The sequence below is a fragment of the Ascidiella aspersa genome, chromosome 6 (assembly GCF_963924565.1).
Source record: "Ascidiella aspersa chromosome 6, kaAscAspe10.2, whole genome shotgun sequence".
NCBI classification, from domain to species: domain Eukaryota; kingdom Metazoa; phylum Chordata; class Ascidiacea; order Phlebobranchia; family Ascidiidae; genus Ascidiella; species Ascidiella aspersa.
The window spans coordinates 13,751,342-13,760,397 of NC_139452.1; the positions used below are offsets into that span (position 1 = coordinate 13,751,342).

At 34.7% G+C, this 9,056-nt stretch overlaps 1 pseudogene; it reads left to right on the plus strand.

Annotated features, from left to right (window-relative positions):
• LOC146139999 (uncharacterized) lies at positions 1-1,708 on the plus strand (annotated as a pseudogene).
• The last annotated feature ends 7,348 nt before the right edge of the window (positions 1,709-9,056 follow it).

The window sequence follows — 9,056 nt, forward strand, 5'->3', positions numbered from 1 at the left end:
ATGGCATCTGAAGGTAATATTGTAATTATTGTTCAAATTGTAGCCAGCCTTAACATATATTTTTTTTTAAATAGAGGAAAGACAATTTTACATTACCCAGTTTTTATTAACTAATTTCCGATAGATTTTTATAATCAATAATTGCAAATACGCAGACTTTTCTACGGGCCTGATCACGGTCACCTTGCATGTGCTGGATAACCCAGAGGCGTCATACGAAGGACCTTACGATTATACACAAAGGGTATAATGTGGTTCAAGGAAATAGCCTCGTTCAGGTCATGGAACAAGCTCAGAAAAACGGAAATTTCAAGTAACGACAGTAGTTAAGATGTTAAAATCATTTTAAGCAAGTGCGGATCAAGTTTTCTTTTGGATCAGGGGTCACAAAAGTTTCTTTTTTTAAGGGGTCGGTTTGGCGTAAGGCTTGAACGTCGTGGACCGCATACAAACTTTGTTCAAACTTTATTAACTTAACTACCGGTATCGTTAAATATAGGTAACATATAAATAAATTAGAATCGTCTAAATACGACCTTAAACCTGTCGGAATAAGTCCGTAATCCATCGGAAAAAGGCCTAAGCCCTAAATGGACAAAATAACAACTGAGACAGCAGGGATATCGTATAGGACGATCTAGGGACATCTGTCCGGCACATGTCGACAGTTTAAACGGCGCTGTTGGGGTGCTGCTGTGGGGTTATCGGTGGGTACCCTAATGGGTAAGGTTAGAAATTGAATTGGGGTTGAAATTATTAGGGAAGTTAGTGAAAGTTAGTGATACTTAGGGGAGTTAAGGTTAGGCAAAACGTTGTATAGGCCTATTTCTGGCCATTTAGGCCTTATCTGACGGTTTAGGTCTTATGCCGATTTGGACGTTATTTTAATTAGATATTAATCCTATTTTGGTTTTATTCCAAAATATGTTTTAATCCGACGTTGATGTAGCCTACTTCTTCTTTCGGTCTTTATGCCTGGCCCTTGGCAAGCGTTTCGCATAATAACACCTAGGCCTACACGTCGCTACATTATAATTTTGCAGAAAAGTTCAACACATACACGTTGATATATAATTATTTTTTTTACAAGCATGCCTTGAATAACTGGTTTGTCCATTTTTAGAGGCGAACCAGCTAATTGCAAAGTAAGTCAGTGACCAGAGCCGACGGGAATGTCGATGTCTAATAAATCTGTCTTGTCACGTTTAAATAGTAAACGCAAACAAGAATCACAAAATAATTAATAGAACAAAGGATTCATTCGAAATAAAATGTACCAGAAATGCTAAACTATACAGCTGTAACGTTTAGGGGTTGAGGTTGATAACTTTTTGCAAGGGTCAAGGTGATTTTAAATATCATTTGTCAATTTCACAGACAAGACTATATAATTAATTTGTTCCTTGCTATTTACAAAGGTAAAATTATAACCTATCTTATTTTCTTCTTATCACATGAAAACAGGTTCGAAGCGGTGACGCAACATTCGGAATTGTATCTGACGGCCGTGAATAATAAAGTGGCTGATCAAAGCAGAAAACAATATTGGGCATTAATCAATGCGACCGATGGATCGTTTCTGCCGTTGGGTATAAGGAGTTACATTCCAAAAGACAAAGAGAAAATTCTCTTCCAAATTAAAAATTTTGAAAAGTTTCAGACAAAGAAATGTTTGTTGAGCAAGTAAATCTGTTGTAAATAAGGTAGAAATAGTACACGCATATTTTTGTGCAATATTTATGTTTTTAATATAGTCAAACTACAGTGACTTTTATTTTACGAAATAAATATTTAAACATACAGATATTATAATCGTTTTCTTTTAAGTTTTATTAAATTAATTTTCAAAATTAGAACTAGAATTTATGTTTAAAGAAACATTTAATTGTTCAGTTCAATAATTTTATCTTGAAAAGTCAAGTTTTAAAAAAATATAGGGCAACGTACTTATACCTAAAGGCAACAAACCACCTAAATCCTGATATCACTAAAAGCCAGCAGATTTAAAACAGTTTTTAATTTTTTTCCTAGTTATGTAGACAAACATGACATACCACAACATTAGTTTAATTGTTTCTTTTTTGTGAGGTTTCATGATAGGTGTCTATATTGAAATGTAACATTGTCAGAAAAAGTGTACAAGAAAAAACGTCAACTAACAAGTGTACAAAAGCAATACTTTTACCTGAATAATTGAAGCGAAATGCGTACCAAACAGGCAATAAAAAAATGAACAAAGGCAATTTGGGAAATAAAAAGCAAAAAAATTCAAACAGTAAATAAGAATGAATAAAAAAGGCGGCAAATGCAGTTGTTTTGGTTTGGTAACCGCATATTGCATGGGAGTGCTAATTGAAGTTTTTCAACTGTACCTGAAAGTATATAAATACAGATAAGTTTTATAGATTGTAAAAACTGATAAATTGGTTTCAGTATAAGTTACCTCGAAAATTATGATAAAATCTATTAATTTCATAGTGTATAATAGCCTACTGTTGCTTTCTTCAGGCCCATTACAGTTATTGTTTTTTGCAGAAACCTTAACAAATCAGGAGTGCCCAATCCGCGGCCTTCGTTTCAGGCTGTATCATGAGTTTATTAGGATGTCCCGTGTCAATTCTGGTGGGCTTCATTTTTGCCCCACTTTTTCTATTCTTAGCTGCAATTTTTTTTCACGCTTTGCACAAAACTTGTTTAGCTTTCCAATATAATAAATCTTCAGCATAAATTTGTCGTGCGTCTCATGATATAATTAGGGGTCAATGCATTTGTCGCCTTATCCATGAATGTATTTTCTGTTGCAGATTTGCGTACGGAACTTATTTTATAGCGTCTCGTTTTTATTATGATCCCTTTATTCAAATTACAAGGTTGACCCCTACTTAAATCCTTTTCATTTTCATAGGAAAAAACGTTGACAGCATTGTGGGATTAAGATGAAGAGTCATGTAATGTTAATGACAAATCGCTTTTCTGTAGCCTACGTATTAATGTTAGTAAGTAACATTTATAATTCATACAAGCTGACCAAAGGTATGTGTGTAAGTGAGAAAGAAACAGGGTTATATTTATTTCTGCCTATGTATAAAATATGGCAGTTAACCCGAAGTTATTATCTATAATTATCTTAATGACTCATACTGATAAAGTAGTATGAGCTTGCTGTAATGTTTTTAAACAAACCGCATTAAATTTACAGTAAATATTCGTAATATATTATTTTATTAACTTGAATTTACCTAAATTTTACGTGTAAAACTAAAATGACGTCATAAAATTTGGTCGAGTACATTTTTTTGTTATCTCCAGTTGATTTTTATAATTCTGTCATTTTTTTCTGTCTTGTTTAATTTTGCAGCTAACAAGGAATATGAATAATGTAATTATTACGTATTTAACTTGATATTTTCCCAAGGATATCATTAAAAGTTTTTGCACATTTCGCGCAATAATTCAACAAAAAATAGTTTTGAATTTACCATCTGAAGGTTGAATTGTCGCTCTATTCCACCCTTATCGGACTTAGCTAGCGATGCCAAGGTTGCCGCTTGGACTTCGTCTGGCCGTCATGACGATTCCACTGACAAACATAAAGAGGATAACGACGCACAACACGCCGACCAATGTCAGTTTCCACGAGTTAGCGGGCCGGCGAGAGTGTTGGTCTCCTTTCGTACTCGCCTCACCTTGAAACGAACGCCGGTTAATACCAAAAAGAATGTTTATCTTTTTTTGTGTCATACAGCCATAAGATTTAATTTTTACGCTCCGTAGCATATAGTTACAAAAAAGTACGCAACCGGTCCCATTTTTTCTCTTTACCTTTGCTAATTTGCATGCGGTCGTTTTTGATTTCGATTTCCTGAGAAATTTTTTTGGGGGCTATTTTAATTCTTAGAGAACGGAAGTGTGTTTAGTGCTTAAACGAAGTGTGTTTCTTTATTAGTTTGATTAATTTTACCTTTTTTAAGAAACACCAATAGAAAAAGAGAGCCTTATTGATAAGCAATACCACTAAATATGTACACCCCATTTGAAAGCAATACACAATTACAATGAAAACTAATTTTTACACCCACATTATTTTTTCGACATAATATTTAATCCAAGTTCAAAACTATTTTTTTGTATTTGTAACAATAATATGGTAAACATATAGTATTGATGTAGGTACTCCAGCTTGTTATTATTGTGAACCCGGACCATTAAGTTTGTTATGTTGTTTTTGTGTAAGAAAGGTTAAAGATAGAACACTTTCAACAGTAAATTTATATATTATAACAGCCCACAAGTTCATTGCATTACACTTATGGTATGTCTAAATTATCTAATCTAAACAAACCACTTTTTTGACAATCTACTTCTTTTGACAAACACTTCGTTATTTTTTACAACGGTATATGATATTCAATCAAGTGGTTTTAAAAAAATGTTTACGATTTTGTCAATACTCTAAGCCTAAAATACAATTCTAGTTGTTGACCACCTTTAATAGGTCTCAACCATTTGCGACCCATTGTTTATGATTGAGGTATGTAAGTTGCGGACGTCACAAGCGAGGTCTATGAAGTCATAATTAAAACCACACATTCCAGCTGACCTGGCTAATAGTTTAAATAATAAATGACCGAGTTGTTTGAGAAACCCTGTAAAAAACGCACTTTTCTTGTGATGGCATTGGTCGCGATAGGGAGTAACCACAGAATTGCACTTGTTCGTGTTGCAGCAGCACACGGCGAGCGGACCTATATAAATAGAAAAAAATAAATTATTATATTTTGCAGCGAGTAACCAGGGCCGTAATTTCGTCGGTTGTAGCCCAGTTGCATACTCTGTAATAATTCAAATGAGTAAAAATGATGCTTTGCTCAGTAAAGGCGCAAATAAATAACCTCGTGCAATTGTATTTGAAACGGACTCATCTTGGGAGGTTTCATTAGAACAAAAACATATAATGAAACAACATAAGCTAACCAAAAGCATAAAGTGTTAACGCGAAATAAAAATGAACAATTTTACATAGGTTTTTGCTCTAAACTAAATTCATACAAAAAACAAAAATGCGGGATGGCGCCTTGTTTGGGATGCTCGAGTTTTTATAGAATTTAATGCGCGTGGTACCTTATCAGCATACGCAAAGGTTTTAACATTTGGCTCAGTAATAACGATTTGCGCGACTCTTACCCAGGACGAGTATTAGATTTGACTACCGTATACGGCGTAGCCCAGTGGTCCTGAAAGGCAGCCACTTACTTTGGGGAAAATTTTAAATTTTGGGGAGGAAATTTGTTCCCGGGAGGAATTGGGGAGAAAAATTGGTTGAAAATGGCTCCTTTTTATTACTTGATATTTAACACACATTATAACTAACTGCACAAAATTTCAATGGGAACGCTTACTTACTTTAATACTTAAGGTAGCCTATATATGAAGTCCTGATGCCGCTTCGACCGTGTTAATCTACGTCATAATAGACTTTGATTGGTTTGCAATATCTTTTGTTTCGTCAAAGTAAGCAAAGTTTAGTAGAACCAGGTGTCTATTTTGTACTGTTTGTTTGTTTGTTTTAGCATGGTTGTAAGTACGTAAAAGTAAAGTAAGGGTGAAACAGCTTCAACTTCTTGTAGCTGCAGCTACTTGTAAAATTTGAGAAAAAATACTGCAAGCTAATTTTTAAACAGAAAATTTAGCAAAACTGGACGTACCGATTTACATTATTGCCAATAATCATAATTATCCTGGTTACCTAGACAAGGTTTTATTTTGGCGACTAATCCTCCTTATCACCTAATACTTATTGCAGATAAGTTTGAGTTTATTATTTGGTATAATTAGTCTTAGTAGTGCAAGGATAGTTCAGTGTAGGCTCAGTATAAATTTTAAATTCTGCAAAATGCCAAATCAAATGCTCGAGAGCGACTTTTACCAATTTACTCATTTAAAAAACAGCTAATGTGGTTGGAGCAGAGCAAACATTTCTTCCATTTCCGACTAAATATTTAGTTAAATGAGGTTTCAGTGCCATTGCAGATATTTTGACCAAAAAGGGGGAACACTTGACGTTTGCAAACGCGGAGATCTTCGGGCAAAACTGGCATACTTTTCTCCTCAATTTTCATTGTTTTTTTTTTCAACCTGAAAAAGCTCATGGTTCACATTAACAATGAATAACACGTTGTAAATATGTCATGTAAATTTCGTTCAGTAAAATTTTCTTGCATTTTTGTATTGTTTTTTAATTGTACCCTACTTTTATAATGTCCACTGTTATCTCTGAGATAAATCATCAAAACGCACCTTGCACATTTTATACATATACTGTAAAAGTATGGCAATATTACTTTTTGTGATTTTTGAGGAGGAATTAACAGTGCTTGAGTCTTAAAGAGAGGAATATCAAAAAAATTTGACAACTATACTGGCGTAGCCTATCCGTATTATATAAGGTGTGGAAATAAGGTAAATTTCCTCGTTGCCTAGCAAAATTCTCGTTGCCTAGCAAAGCAAGTTGATAAAATGACAAATAAAAAAAGTAAAAGTATACATTTGACATACCATAAGGACAAGTGAAGTTGTCGCTTACTGTCACGCTAAGTGTTTTGCATTTGTTGCTGTCACATTCTGCAAGCAAGTTCGACTTTACAATGTTGCTCCAGCACCCTGAAAGCATAGACTAGATTTTAGCGTAGGCAACGAATCATTCGATAAATTTGCGATTGAGTTTAAATCGATTCCATTTTTTGAAATTTAATTTACATTAAGTACTATTTCGATTATTTAGTCCAGGGGTGGCCAACCAATCAGATACCAAGAGCCGCATTTGTTACTTGATTAACCACAAAGAGCCACACTTTACACACATGAAACGTAAAGAATAGCCTACAACTCCATTTCTTATTCACTCCCACAAAGCGATCGCACGAAGCGGGGAAAAAAGTGCATTTGTTTCGTTAAATAGACAAAATATTGATTTTAAAAAAATACACATTTCTCGATATAGTGTTATTTATGAATACTATTTGGGTATAGTTTTTGCGTATAAAAAGTGTTACTAAAATACAATAGCCTTGGCAAATAGTCTGAGTCGGAACTGGCAATAATCCATAAAATCGAAACATTTAAAAAAATCATAATTGCAACAGGAACGTAAGAGCCGCACATAACTGGTGAACAGCCGCATGCGGCTCGCGAGCCGCGTGTTGGCCACCCCTGATTTAGCCTATCATTTTGTTGAATATCAAATTTACATTTGCTTGTTAGTGGAAGTCGAATCGCTGATTAAGGAAATACACAAAAACGTGCTTACCTTGCCTTAAAATCACTATATGGCCTTCGGTTCCTAATTGCACCCAGCTGGTAACACACGCCTGTCAAGAAAACAAAATGTAGTACTTTATATTGTAGGGTGACATACGCAAAAAAAATAGTAAATTGTTTAAAACACGATTTAACCCACCTGTCGCTCACGAAAGTATTAATTGTCGCAAGAGATAATCGTTTTCTACTAACTTTTTCGGTCGCCCATGTGTCTACATGAGGGGTCGGCAACCTTTTTTTAGTCGCGGGCCCAAACCAAACTCAGAAAGGTCTCTGCGGGCCGCACAAAATATTAACTAGTAATTGTGTTATTAAATGTTAGAAATGTGAATCAGGCGGGCCTCGGATCGTTTTTGCACTTAAAATCGTGTTAAATTACATTTAAGGAGACAGTAAAGTGTTGACCCAAAGCGAAAAAAGCGTTTGTTTGGTTTAAAATTACAGTTCACACGTCGTCATCCGTGCAACGAATGAAAAGTGTAATAAAACTACTTTGATGGAACACGATAACATTTAAAGATAATCTATAGCTTAGTGTATGTTAACCTTTTAAAGTTAAGGTACACCTGGCGAGCGAAGCGAGCGCGATTTTTTTTGTATACGGGCATTTCTTTTAAATTTCTTGCAAGTTTTTATTACATTGCCGAAAATGAAAAATAAATAAAAAATATATGTCCAATATTTTAGAATAAGATCGTTTTCCGTTTTTCCGCGACGCACTTGGCAACCTTCCACGTCGCAACGGTAATAAAGAGCTAATCTAGTTCAAAAGACCGCATCAAAACGTGAACAAACCGGACGCAGAATGGTCATTCGCGCGAAGCGCGAACATTTTTCGCACTTACGTAGTTAAAATAGTCAAAAAATATGTGAAATGGACTCGTTTCTAATTTATAAAAGATGCGGCGGGCCGGATGAATTACATCGTGTGGGCAGCGTAGTAGGCCTACCCATGTTTTTCAACAACAGAATCACGCCGCGCAACAGAACGCAAGACCTGTGCAAAGTACGGGCGGCCAAGCAATATATTTCTGGTCGAGATTCGTTTACCATAATTTTTTTTTATATATAAATAAGCCTTTACGTTTTGGGTGTTTAGCTTAAAATATTTTGTTAAATAGTTTATATATTTGTGAGACCACCTTTGTTTCTCCTACTCTTATCACTTAGACAAGAATCATGATTTGTACATAATGTATTTCGGATCACCTTGTTAACGATAAACATTCTATTTTAAATTAGCTTGAAACGCCAATCGCTTACAACAAAAATGATGTTAGAAACTTAGAAATGCATTTTGCCAGGTGTGGAGGTGTGAGCGTAATTTTTAGTTTTGTATAGAAAACACGAGCTCAGACATGCTAAATGTAACGCAAAGTACTGAGTTAAGAAGAATGCAACTTACAACCGCAATCCAGCACCACTGATTAAAAAACACAGCCCAGAGGAAAGCATCATATAAATCAGTTACTCAACGAATTTTTGTTCTTTCCTTACGTATTACTATTTACAATTTGCCATATTTGTAAAATCACACACTGTGTGTTTAAAAGTTTGTTAGACTCTGCTAACATCAAAAATGAAAGTCACTGCCAGAAAGCACTAGATTCTAGAAAATGTGTTGTCTGCAGGTCTGCTAAACTAGATCTTTTTACATTTAACTGTATACCATTACCTTAGATTAACGTATATATACACGCTTTATTGTGATTAGCAACAAATTACACACTTTGGAATTT